Raw genomic sequence first — 14302 nt, 5'->3', positions numbered from 1 at the left:
GCCGCGCACTAGAGCGCCATCTACTGCTGAAGTCACGGCAGTGCACACCACCTGGAAGAAAGAGCCTTCTATCCCTAGGATAGAAATGGAGTCAGGTAACAGAAAAGAGAAATAAATATCAACTCTTCAACCCATAGATGTCAGTGGATGCCAGCAAACACAACCTTTAAAGAAATAGTGACCTCACATAATGGACATCTGAAGCTGGCCACTAAGGAACTAATCTTAAAATCTCAGATTTTAAAAAAACATTTATTTATTTTATGGAGGTTTTGTTTTCATGTACACCCACACACCAGAAGAGGGCATCAGATCCTACAGGACTACAGTTATAGACAGTTGTGAGCCACCATGTCGTGCTGGGAACTAAACTTGGGACCTCTGGAAGGACAGTTAGTGTTCTTAAACTTTGAGCCATCTCTCCAGGCCCCTCAGACGGAGATTTAAAGTAGCTATTTTAAGGAATCTTGAAAAACTTCAAGAAAATGCCAGGAGACAATTCTATTCTCTATCAATGCCACAAAGAGGGAGATAGAAGAAACTTTAAACCAGCGACAATCCTCGTGCTAAACGGTTCACAATGAAGTAAAACCATGGCACGAGCTGTCCTTAGCTTCTATTCCTCCGGTCAGGACAAAACAGCCTGGCAAAGCAACTCAACAGAGGAAGATTTATTCTGTCTCACAGCTCAAGGTACAGCACATCACGTGAGGAACTCAAGGGGCTTGAAGCAATTGGTCACAGGGCATCAACAGTCAGGAAGCAGAGAGAAATGAATTCCCGCTGCTGTTCAGTTGGTTTTCTCCAGTTTAGGCAGTGCAGGATCTCCTGGGTGAGTCAAGCTCTAAGGTTTTCCACATCAGTTAAGACAATCAAGGCAGGGGGCTGGGGATTTAGCTCAGTGGTAGAGCACTTACCTAGGAAGCGCAAGGCCCTGGATTCGGTCCCCAGCTCCGAAAAAAAGAACCAAAAAAAAAAAAAAAAAGACAATCAAGGCAATCCCTCACAAACATGACCGTTCCCTGTGATTCTAGATTCTACCAAGTTGACAGTTAACACTGACCATCACGAAGAAGAAGGTATCTGTAAAGAAAGGAAAAGATTTTTTTTTTAAAAAAGGAAGACCAGGGAACTCAAAGATAAGCGTGCCTGGAGTTGGAGAAGAGGTATGCGTGTGTGAAATGGCCACACTGATATCACACCCAAAAACAATTCTTAAATTTGAAAGTAGAGAAAGGGCCAAGGAAAGTCATTACTGAATGAGAAAGGAGCCAATCAGCAAGAGGAATTACTATAAATGTATATACACCCAATAACAGAGCACAGGGACACACCGGTGAACACTGATCAACAGCGAGGGCCACAGTAGCAAGTGATAGTGTGGGATAGCGTAACTCCCTTCAGCAATGGACAGACCACCCGGGCAGAAAACCAACAAATGGCAGAGTCTCATTAAACTGTGTCCTAGATCAAATGGGCATGACAGATCTCCACAGAACACTCCATCCAGTAGCTGCCACAGACATATTCTTCTCATCTGTGCTTGCTGCGTCCTCCCAGATCATATAACAGACCACTAATCAGGTCTCTGCACAGTGTTCAGAATTGAGATTCTGCTGGATGTCCTTTGCAGTCAGAATGCAACAAGGAAAGCTTTAGAAACCACAAGGATACCTGAACATAGTAAAAGCCATATACAGCAAACCAGTTCCCAACATTAAACTAAATGGAGAGAAACTTGAAGCAATCCCACTAAAATCAGGGACTAGACAAGGCTGTCCACTTTCTCCCTACTCATTCAATATAGTACTCAAAGTCCTAGCCAGAGCAATCAGACAATGAAAGGAGGTCAAAGGGATAAAAATTGGAAAGTAAGAAGTCAAAATATCACTATTTGCAGATGATATGATAGTATACTTAAGTGACCCCAAAAGTTCCACCAGAGAACTACTAAGCCTGATAAACAACTTCAGCAAAGTGGCTGGGTATAAAATTAACTCAAACAAATCAGTAGCCTTCCTCTACAGAAAAGATAAACAGGCTGAGAAAGAAATTAGCGATATGACACCCTTCACAATAGTCACAAATAACATAAAATACCTTGGTGTGACTCAAACCAAGTAATTGAAAGATCTATATTTCAAGAACTTCAAGTCTCTGAAGAAAGAAATTGAAGAAGGTCTCAGAAGATGGAAAGATCTCCCATGCTCATGGATTGGCAGGATTAATATAGTAAAAATGGCCAATTTACCAAAAGCAATCTACAAATTCAATGCAATCCCCATCAAAATTCTAAGTCAATTCTTCACAGAGTTAGAAAAAGCAATTGGCAAATTCATCTGGAATAACAAAAAACCCAGGATAGTGAAAACTATATTCAACAATAAAAGAACTTCTCGCAGAATCACCATCCCTGACCTCAAACAGTGTTATAGAGCAATAGTAATAAAAACTGTATGGTACTGGTATAGAGACAGGCAGGTAGATCAGTGGATTAGAATTGAAGACCCAGAAATGAACCCAGACACCTATGGTCACTTGATCTTTGACAAAGGAGCTAAAACCATCCAATGGAAAAAATATAGCATTTTCAACAAATGGTGCTGGTTCAACTGGAGGTCAGCATGTAGAAGAATACAAATTGATCCATTCTTATCACCCTGTACAAAGCTTAAGTCCAAGTGGATCAAGGACCTCCACATCAAACCAGATACACTCAAACTAATAGAAGAAGAAGTGAGGAAGAGTCTTGATCACATAGGCATTTTCCCCAATTTCCTGAACAAAACACCAATGGCTTATGCTCTAAGATCAAGAAGCGACAAATGGGACCTCATTAAACTGCAAAGCTACTGTAAGGCACAGGACACTGTCATTAGGATAAAACAGCATCCAACAGATTGGAGAAAGATCTTTACCAATCCTACATCTGATAGAGGACTGATATCCAAAATATAAAGAACTCAAGAAGTTAGACCGCAGGGAGACAAATACCCTACTAAAAATGTGGTACAGAGCTAAACAAAACATTCTCAGCTGAGGACTATAGAATGGCTGAGAAACACCTAAAGAGATTCTCAACATCTTTAGTCATCAAGGGAAATGCAAATCAAAACTACCCTGAGATTCCACCTCACAGCAGTGAGAATGGCTAAGATCAAAAACTCAGGTAACAGCAGATGCTGGCAAGGATGTGGAGAAAGAGGAACACTCCTCCATTGTTGGTGGGATTGCAGACTGGTACAACCATTCTGGAAATCAGTCTGGAGGTTCCTCAGAAAATTGGACATTGCATTACCTGAGGACCCAACTATACCTCTCCTGGGCATATACCCAAAAGATGCCCCTACATATAACAAAGACACGTGCTCCACTATGTTCATAGCAGCCTTATTTATAATAGCCAGAAGCTGGAAAGAACTAAGATATCCTTCAACAGAGGAATGGATACAGAAAATGTGGTTCATTTACATAATGGAGTACTACTCAGCTATCAAAAACAATGACTTCATAAAATTTATAGGCAAATGGATGTAACTAGAAAATATCATCCTGAGTGAGGTAACCCAATCACAGAAAAACACATGGTATGCACTCATTGATAAGTGGATATTAGCCCAAAAGCTCGAATTACCCAAGATGCAATCCACAGGAAGCTCAAGAAGAAGGACAACCAAAGTGTAGATGTTTTACTCCTTCTTCAAAAGGAGGACAAAAATATTCATAAGTGGGGATATGGAGGCAAAGTTTGGAGCAGAGACTGAAGGAACGGCCATTCAGAGCCTGTCCCACATGGGTATACAGCTCACATATATGCAGCCACCAAAACTAGATAGGATTGATGAAGCTAAGAAGTGTGTGCTGACAGGAGCCAGATATAGCTGTCTCCTGAGAGGCATAGCCAGAGCATGTCAAATAGAGAGGTGAATGCTAGCAGCAAAACATGGAACTAAGAATGGGACCCCCCATTGGAGGAATTAGAGAAGGGATTGAAGGAGCTGAAGGGACTTGCAACCCCATAAGAACAACAATGCCAACCAACCAGAGCTTCCAGGGACTAAACTACTACTCAAAGAATTTATACATGGGCTGACCCAGGGTTCCAGCTGCTTGTGTAGCAGAGGATGGCCTTGTTAGGCACCAATGGAAGGAGAAGCCCTTGGTCCTGCCAAGGCTGGACCCCCCAGTGTAGGGGAATGTCCTGGTGGGGAAGTAGAAAGGGTTATGGATGGGGAGGGGAACACCCTTATGGAAGAAGGGGAGGGGATGGGATAGGGGGCTTATCTCCAGGAAACCGGAAAAGGGAATAACATTTGAAATGTAAATAAAAAAAGAAAAATAAGAAAGAAAGAAACCACATGGATGAGGTATGGAAAGCATCTAACACATGTCTAGACCACCAACAGGTTAATGAAGAAAATAAGTCACAAAATATCCTCAAACAGAACCATAACACCCCAGTGCCTACGGATGTCAGCAGGAGCCTGCGGAGACAATAGAACCACTGGCGCCTCTGCCACATAAGCAGTGTGTGAGCTCAAATAACCGGCTTGCATCTTACAGACATGAAAAACGTAAGAAAAAACCCAGATCCAAAGTCAGAAGGAAGAAATTCTATCAGAGGGAAAATAAACGAAATGAAACAATAAAAATAAAGAACAACAAGAAGCCCAAACTCAAAAGATCAACAAAAATCAAGTAATTTTTAAAAATGTATACAGAAATGATAAACTCGCCTACATTAACAAAAGAAACAAGGACCACAAGTAAAATCGGAGATGAAATGGAAACGTTATAACTGACACCACAGAGACATAAAGGACCGTTAAATGACTATTTGCCAAGAAATTTGGTAACCTAGAGGAAATTGACAAGTTCTTTGGACACAATACATTTGCCATAATTGAATCAATCAATCTTCCTTCCTTTCTTTTTTTTAAAGATAGATTTATTTATTTATTTATTTATTTATTTATTTATTTATTTATTATGAGTGCACTGTAGCTGTCTTCAGACACACCAGAAGAGGGCATCAGATTACAGATGGCTGTGAGCCACCATGTGGATGATGGGATTGAACTCAGGACCTCTGGAAGAGCAGTCAGTGCTCTTAACCACTGAGCCAACTCTCCAGCCCCTCCCCCTCTCTCTTTCTCTCTCTGAGACAGACTCCCTACATAGTTTTGGCTGTCTTAGAACACACTATGTAAACCAGACTGGCCTCGAACTCACAGAGATCCACTGCCTCTGCCTCTCAAGTGCTGGGTTTTTTCTTTCTTTCTTTTTTTTTTTTTTTTTTTTTTTTTTTTTGTGGTTCTTTTTTTCAGAGCTGGGGACCGAACCCAGGGCCTTGCGCTTCCTAGGCAAGCGCTCTACCACTGAGCTAAGTCCCCAGCCCCTAAGTGCTGGGTTTTAAGGCATGCACCCAGCCACAACTGAAACATAAAGAAACAGAAAACTAGGACAAGCAGACCAACTATGATTAAACAAGATTGAATAAATAAACAATGGATAATAAAAATGCCCCTCAATACACAAACCTAGAACTACATGTATCTGTTGTCGGTCGGTCGTCTCTGTGACATGACAGTGAAGTGCCCTGACATGGGCTACTTACGAAAGAGAGGTTCACTTAGCTCACGCATCTGAGGCAACCTCTGAAATGGCACAGTGCAGCCGTAGGCTGAGGGTTTGTCCTTCTGCACCATCTCCTGACACAGCAACGACAGAAGAAGTGTGGGCAGAAGTGATTGACAGCATCTCCAACCTGGAGCAGAGGGTGGGGGACAGGACAGGCAAAGTGTGTTCTGTCCTCTCATGAGACCTATTGAGGGGGTCCTGTGGTCTTCATGTGGGTCCGGAACAACTGTGGAGTAGGGGCTAGCCTAAAAGCTGTTGCCTGAACATGGGATATGTTCTTCTAGCTGGGCTGCCTTGTCTGTTCTCAGTGGGAGAGGATAAGCCTAGCCCAGCAGAAGGCTTGATGTACCAGGGTGAGGGAGATACCCAGGAAGGTCCCCACTTGCTCAGAGGAAAAGAGGAGGGGGCTTGGAAGGAAGGATTGTGGGAGGGGTGACTGGGAGGGGGAAGTGAGTGGAATGTAAGTGAATAAGTTAAAAAAAGCCAGGGTCCTATGAAAAATGATATATCCCCCAATTACCCAAGGCCCTCCCTTGGGGTCACCTCCCAACCCAGAAGATCAGGCCTACAGCAGCTTTACTGATGCATTCTACCAAACATTTTCAAAACTGATACCCATTCTTCATTTGGTTAAAAAAAAACAACAAAAAACAAAACAAAACAAAACAAAACAAAAAAAAAACAATGGGCATGGTGGTGTGTTGAGGTGTAATTTTAAAAAAGCAGCAGAAAAAAAAAAAAGCAGCAGAAGCAGCTCCCCTGAGTTCCCACTCTGTGTGAATTCTCGAGCTCTGTTTCCCTGTCAGCCACTTTCACACACTGTCCCCTTGGTGGGTTGTTACCACTCCTTACACAAACATCACATTCCACAGGCCGTGCTAGTACAGGCCCAGGCCACCCTAGCACCAAGCATTCTATAGTCCTAGATTCTATAGTATGGCTTCCTGTCACAGACTCTGCTCACACTCCCAATACCCCAGTGAAGTCATGACTCAACCAACTGTAAGCCAACAACCAGATTTATACGTTAATTACTCAGTACAAATACATCCACACATTAACTCACAACCAACTGATAAGGATATAAGCTGCCCACCTAGATAAGACATAGTTTGCTATTCTAGACACACAAAATCCTGTACACATCCATCCCTTAAGAATAGTCATAACAACTTGTGTCTACAAAGGGATGTATGGCGAGGATCATTTACATTTACATATGCCTCCATGTTGCTTCTCCCTTTCTGCTCCTCCTTCTCCTTCTAAAACCTCTGTTCCCGCTTCCCTTTCTTCTCGTCCAATGACAGGCCTCGTTTTATCTTGCATGTGCCTTCAACTGCATAATGACATCAACCTACAGTGGTGCACACCTTAGATCCCAGCACATGTGAGGCAGAGGCAGGCTGATCTCTGTGAGTCGGAGGCCAGCCTTGTCTACATGGTAAGCTCCAGGCAAGCCAGGTTTATATAGTAAGACCCTGCCTAAAATTAAAAGGGGAGGTGAGAGGAGGAGGAGGAGGAGGAAGAGGAGGTAGAAGAAGAAGAAGAGGAGAAGGAAGAAGAGGAAGAGGGGGAAGAGGAGAAAAAAATGTTCCCAAACTCATTTTATGAGGCCAGCATTATCTTTTTATTAAGATTTATTTTTATTATTTTTAATTATATATATGGTGTAGAGAGCCAGAGGCATGGGATCCCCTTGGAGCTGGAGTTACAGGTGGTTGTGAGCCACCTGATGTAGGCGTTGGCCACTAAACTCAGATGGTCTGAGAACATCACATCTACTTTAAACCACTGAGTCATTTCTCGGGCTCCAGGTTAGCACTGTTTTGACCAAAGGACAGCTACAGGCCAGAACTCCTAATGAACACAGATGCAAAACTTTCCAACAAATACCAACAAGAAAAATCAACAGAAATCTTAGAAATCTTATCCACTGCAACCCCATGGGATCCATCCCAAAGAGGGAAAGATGGCTTAACATAGCCAACCAAGAAATGTCATCAATTAGCTGCCCTGGTTAGGGTTACCATTACTATGATAAAATGCCATGACCAAAACAACTCGGGGAGGAAAGGGTTTATCTGACTTATGCTTCCACAGCACAGTCCATCACTGTAGGAAGTCAGGACAGGAACGCAGCAAGGCAGGAACCTGGAGGCAGGAGCTGATGCAGAGGCCAGGGACGGCTTGCTTTTCAGGGCTTGCTCAGCCTGCTTTCTTACAGAACCCAGGACCACCTGCTCAGGGATGGCTCCGCCCACAATGGGCTGGGCCTCTCCCACCAATTGATAATTAAGAAATGACCAACAGCTGGGGCTTAGGGAAGCAATTTTTTTTTTTTTTAAAGAATTGAGCGGGCTGGGGAGATGGCTCAGAGGTTAAGAGCACTGACCGCTTCTTCCAGAGGTTCTGAGTTCAATTCCCAGCAACCACATGGTGGCTCACAACCATCTGTAATGGGATCCAGTGTCCTCTTCTGGTGTGTCTGAAGACAGCTACAGTGATGTACTCATATAAATAAAATAAATAAATCTTTAAAAAAAAAAAAAAGAATTGAGCTTCCCTCCTTTCAGATGACTCTAACTTTTATCAAATGGGCATAAAAACAGGCCGGAACACCCCCCCCCCCAATAAAATGAAGCACAGAACCATCTGATCACTCCAACAGAGAGAGTCCTTAATGAAATTCAAATCTCTTCATGATAAAAGGCCAGATAAAACGAGCATAGTTAGCGTCCTCCTGAATGGGGAGGAAACCTTCATCTTCAGGTTAGCGACCAGGACAAGGATGCCGACTTACATCGCTTTTATCCCACACAGTGCTGGGAATCCTAGTCAGTGATAAGGCCATGGAAAATAAATGAACGAATTAATAGCACTGGGAATGGAGAGCATAAAGGGAAGCCCTCAGTACTTGAAGGTGCCGTGGTGAGTTCATCAAAGAGATAGGTCACAAAATCAACATCAAAAGCCAGCAGCATAGCCACGTGCCAATAGTTAAGTAAATACAATTAAAAATAAAATTAAAAGCAATGAATATTTAAAAAGCAATGCTGTTAGAGAGAGAGAGAAAGAGAGATGAGAAAGACAGGCAGGCAGGCAGACAGACACAGAGGAGATACAGACCTAGAAATAAATTTAATCAAAGAAGAGAAAACTGAATGAAAGTAACTGACAGGATATAAAGAAATAGCATGGCACACGTGGCATTAGATGAGTTAGTATTGCTAAGACAGCCACATCCCCTGAAGGATCTACAGATTTCCCATAATTCCTATTAAAGTAACAACATTGCTCTCCACAGAAAGGAGAAACACAGTCCACAGCAAGCAAGGAAGAGTTAAATCAACTATCTGATGGAAGAGAACCGAGTGAGAGGCATTAGACTACCGATTTCCAAACCCACAGAAGCATCAGCTGCCCCTCTCCTCAGGAGCTTCTCCGATGTGGCTCTTCCCTTCAGTCTGTAATATGCTTAGAGTTGATTTTACACACATGGGCCTTTCCACAAGAAGCATTCTAGTATCCATGTTAGTCAGCTTTCTGTTCCTGTAAAACATACCTGAGATAAAACAGTTGGGTTGTTTGTTTGTTTGTTTTTGTTGTTGTTAAGTAGAGGTTTATTTTGGAGGCCTCTGTCCATGACCCTTTGGTCCTATTTCTTTTTTTTTTTTTTTTTTTTTTTTGTTCTTTTTTTCGGAGCTGGGGACCGAACCCAGGGCCTTGCGCTTCCTAGGTAAGCGCTCTACCACTGAGCTAAATCCCCAGCCCCTGGTCCTATTCCTTGAGCATGTGGCAGCATGCTACACTATGGTAGGATGTGTGCTGTTGAAGGTCTTGTCAGGTACAAAAGGATAAAATAGGAAAGGGCCAGATCCAAAGTTTTACATCAATGATGTTCCCTAGCAACCAGAGAATCTCCCAATGGGCTCCATTTCTTAAAGTTTCTGCGGCCTCCCTGTAGCACCAGGTGCTGGGAACTTAGCTTCACACACGGGCCTCAGGGGAAGTTCACTCACGCTGTAGCGGACTTTGTCAAAGACCAGCTGACTGTTCTGTGTTCCTACGCATTTATTTGTCTTATTCCTGTGGTCCTTGAGTGTGCTACGTCAGGCTGATTTGGTTACAATAGTTTTCAAGTACGTTTTGAGAAGGTATTCTCACACTGTGCATCGGATCCATCCAGACTGTTACCGAGAACACAAAGGACTCTCATAGCTTTGTAGCAAACAGTCTAAGTAAATGACAGGCACTGGATCTAAACCAGCATTACTCAAAGGAATACACAAATTGACAGGAAAAATGTGAAAAAAAAAAAAGCACAACTTCACTAATCATTGGGAAAATGAAAACCACAGTCACAGTAGGATGTCACCTTCATCCAATTTCCTACTTACCTGGGAATATCATGAATTTTGTTCATTTTCACATCCCCCTCATCCCCCTCCTACTCCTCAGAGCCCCCTTCTTCCCAAAGCCTCCTCCCATTTCACACCTGTGTTCCGTTTTTGAAACCCACTGAGCTTAGAGCTGCCTGCACGAGCAATTCTCTCCAAATTAATACACAGATTCAGTTTAATTCCTATCGTTAAAACCCAAAAGGTTTTATGGTGGCAAGCAATAAATGATTTTTAAATCTATATGAAAATGTAATACAAAGCTAAACTCAGTGGCACAGGCCTGTCATCCTAGCTAAGTAAGAAGCTGAGGCAGGAGTATCACAAGTTCAAGGCCTGCCTGGGCTACCCCGGGGAGTTCAAGGCCAGGCCAGGCAACTTTGTAACCTCCTGTCTCAAGATAACAAGTTAAAGAAGGCTGGGGAAACTGGCCAATGGAAGAGCATTTGTACAGCACGGGTGAAGACTTGGTTTAACCCACAGTGGGTGGGGATTGGGCAAGGCAAGGCACAGCAAAGGCCTTTGACTAGCCCAAGCAGGTTAAAACAAAGACCATGTATTTATAACGCTGATTTGAAAACCTCCTGTAATACTCTGCAGTCAAGATAGACCGATAACTCAGTAGGGCAGAATTAACAGTCCAGAATAAACTGTTGAATTTGTAGTCAAGAGATCCCTGCTCCCTCCCTGTGCTAGGGATAAAACTGAGGGCTTCCTACAACCTGGGCAGCTAACCACAGCCCTTATTGAGGTGTGAACTGAGTTGCCAAGGTAACTAACTAGGTAAGGTAGCTAACTAGGTATGGTAACTAACTAGGTGAGGTATCTTTCAATAGACTGAGAAAACTGAAAAAAACACATGCAAAAAAAGAAAACAAACCCTTGCTTCACCTGGTCAACAAAAATTAACCAAAAATGCATCAAAGACGGAAAGGTAAAATCGAAAACTTCTAAAGGAAAATGCAGAGGGAAACCCCAGTCATCTTGGATTAGGCAAAGATTTCTCTGATGATCCTTAAATGTATATGGACTTCATCAAAGGGAAATCTTAAAAACTAGTGCATAGACAGTTGAAATAAATTCACAGGCCAGAAGAAAAATAATTGCCAAGTTTGGGGCCTGATATAAACAGTATCCAGAATAAAGAAAGAGCCTTTACAACACAGTAATGAGATCTTTAAAAAAAAAAACTCACTTAAAAGCCAGGTGGTGGTGGATGGGGGGATGGCTCATAGGTTGAGCAGCACTGACTGCTCTTCCAGAGGTCCTGAGTTCAAATCCCAGCAACCACATGGTGGCTCACAACCATCTGTAATGGGATCTGTGCCCTCCTCTGGTGTGTCTGAAGACAGTTACAGTGTACTCATATACATTAAATAAATCTTAAAAAAAAAAAAAAAGCCAGGTGGTGGTGGTGCTCACCTTTGATCCCAGAACTCAGGAGGATCTCTGTGAGTTTGAGGCCAGTCTGGTCTACAGAGCAAGTTCTAGGACAGCCAGGGCTACACAGAGAAACCCTGTCTCAAAATCCAAAAACCAAACCAAAACAAGCCTCCCCCCCCCAAAAAAAATCAATAAACAAAACCCAAAAAAGTCATTTAAAAAGTGGACACTGATTTGAGTAGACAACTGCACCAAAGATTCTTTTTTTTCTTGGAGACTTTTTAATTTACATTTCAAATGTTATCCCCTTTCCTGGTTTCCTGTCCATAAACCCCCTATCTCATCCTCCCTTCTTCTATGAGGGAGTTCCCTCACCCAACCACCCACCCCTTCCTGCCTCCCTACCCTGGCATTCCCCTACACTGGGAGGTCCAGCCTCATCAGGACCAAGGGCTTCTCCTCCCATTGTGCAGCAAAGATTCTTAAGCAACCCATAAACAGCGTGAAGAGCGCCATCTCTTAGTCACCAGGGAACTGTGAATGAAATGACAATAGTAGGTGGAAATGTGTATGGCCACGTGGGGGAACAACTTGAGTTTCCCTATGCAGCTCAGGCCAGCCTTGAACTCATGATCCGCTTGCTTCAGCATCTTAAGTAGTAAGCCTATAGATATGCAATACCAACTCCAGCTAATAGTATCTCGAGAGGTTACTAATGATGCAAGCCTTAAAAGACATCGAACATTTTAAAAGTTAAACAGTTCCCATTCAATCTAACATTCTCACTTCTAGAAGTGAGTGAGCCATGAAAATAATTTCCCACACAACGATTTATACAGAAACATGCAAAGTCGTGTTAGACACGATGGGCAGAACTCGGTGGCCAAGCAAACATCCGCCAGTCAGTGATGGAAAACAAGCAGGACGCGTCTATAGAATGGAACGCTACTCAGCAATTGAAAACAATGACTTCCGGGGCATACCAACAGACAAAACTCAGGAACAGTAAGAGGAGCCTGACGCTAAAGATTATTTAGTGCACGATTCCATGGCTATGACCTATGTACAGAGCCAGGAAATGTCAGTGGCAGGCTAACTAGAAGAGGACATTAATCGCAAAAACTTAACTGACAACTTTTGCAATAAACTATTTTAGTATTAAGACCATGGCGTAGCATGCACAAAGGTGAGACTCCACGAGAAATTGCCGTTGTGCTCTCACACGAAGACTCTATATGTCCATGCTGCCTCTCTACACTGTCAAAGATTGTTACAGTTGTTGAAGAAGAAAATACACTTCCTTAGATCTCTGTCACATCTGGCTTCTTAATCAACCTAAAGATTATTCTCGCTGGTAAACACACTGGCATAGGAAATCACTTAATTCCTTTCCTTCATAAAACCAAACCAAACTTCTTTGTTCTCTGAAACATAGACTAGGTTGCACATTATTTTGGCTTTTCTGCAAGATCTCAGGGTCTCTTTCTCTCTTTTTTTAAGCTTTGTTTGTTTATTTTGTGTGTGTGTGTGTGTGTGTGTGTGTGTGTGTGTGTGTGTGTGTGTGTAGTGTTTGCCCCATGGTAGCCAGAAGAGGGCATCGGATACCCTGGAGCTGTAGGTGGCCATGAGCCTCTGGATGTGGATGCTGGGAACTGAACTCTGGTTCTCAAAAGAGCAGAAAGCATTCCAGGCTCTTTCAAGGTCTCCTGGGAAGGGCAGCCTTGATAGTTTTCAGCCAGAAAGTTTTCATTGAGTGTTTATTGGTCAGGTGCAGTTAATCTAGTCCATATGGTCAGTGTAATTTTCTTTCCTTATTAAATATATCATAAATATTATATTAATCTAGTCTAAAGATATTATATTATATTAATCTAGTCTAAAGATAGCACATATTTGTTGTCATAACTTTTGGAAGATATCGTAGTTACAATTACTGTGATAAAGCACCATGACCAAAGTAACCTGGGGAGGAAAGGGTGTATTTGACTTACGCTTCTGTATCCATAGTCCACCACTGAAGGAAGTTGGGACAGGAACTTAAGCAAGGCACAAACTGGAGGCAGGAGCTGATACAGAGGCACTGCTCACTGGCTTGCATGTCTTGGCTTATTCAGTCTCCTTTCTTATAGAATCCAGGACCTCCAGTCCAGGAGTGGCACCACCCACAATGGGCTGGGCCCTTCCCCATCAACCACTAATTAAGAAAAATGCCCTACAGGCTTGCCTACAGCCAGACCTCCCTCCTCTCTGATTAGCCTAGTTTGTGTCAAGTTGGCATAAAACTCGTTAACACAGCAGACATCACCAATCAATCACAGCATTTATTTATTTTTTCCAGAGAACTTGGAAACCTGAAGGCACTGAGATGGGAACTCACAATGATTAAAATTAAATTGAACTTCTAGTTTCTGCTAGAGACAACGATTGCATTAACTTTACATTCAAATTATGATGCCTGAAATATTTGAAGCTGGGCATGATGCCACCCTGTCTTTAATCCCACACTTGGGAGGGAGAGGCAGTGCATCTCTGCAAGTTCAGGGCCAGATTCATTCATTCAGGGTCTACATAGAATGTTCCAGGCCATCCACAGCTACACCATGGGACCCTTTCTCCAAACATTTTTTTTTTCGGAGTTGGGGACCGAACCCAGGGCCTTGCGCTTGCTAGGCAAGCGCTCTACCACTGAGCTAAATCCCCAACCCCTCCAAACATTTTTTTATTTTTTACTCTTTTTCTCACATACTACTCAAAAGGTCAGGTACTATAGTCATTAATTCATGTTTAATTGATTGAAAGGTTTTCCTTATGATTTTTCTGTATTAAATTTAATCAACTTATGCCATGGGTATGCAACAGGATCTTGCTAAATTTCCCAGGCT

At 42.7% G+C, this 14302-nt stretch overlaps 1 protein-coding gene across 2 annotated transcripts in view; it reads right to left on the bottom strand.

The window, feature by feature from the left end:
* Positions 1 to 14302, bottom strand: part of Apbb2 (amyloid beta precursor protein binding family B member 2) — a 383293-nt gene that overhangs the window by 366596 nt on the left and 2395 nt on the right. The gene's annotated exons all lie outside the window — the stretch shown is intronic.

Source organism: Rattus norvegicus, chromosome 14 (genome assembly GCF_036323735.1).
Source record: "Rattus norvegicus strain BN/NHsdMcwi chromosome 14, GRCr8, whole genome shotgun sequence".
Taxonomy (NCBI): domain Eukaryota; kingdom Metazoa; phylum Chordata; class Mammalia; order Rodentia; family Muridae; genus Rattus; species Rattus norvegicus.
Note: the sequence above shows the minus strand (reverse complement) of the source record. Positions and strands in the feature narration are given on the sequence as shown.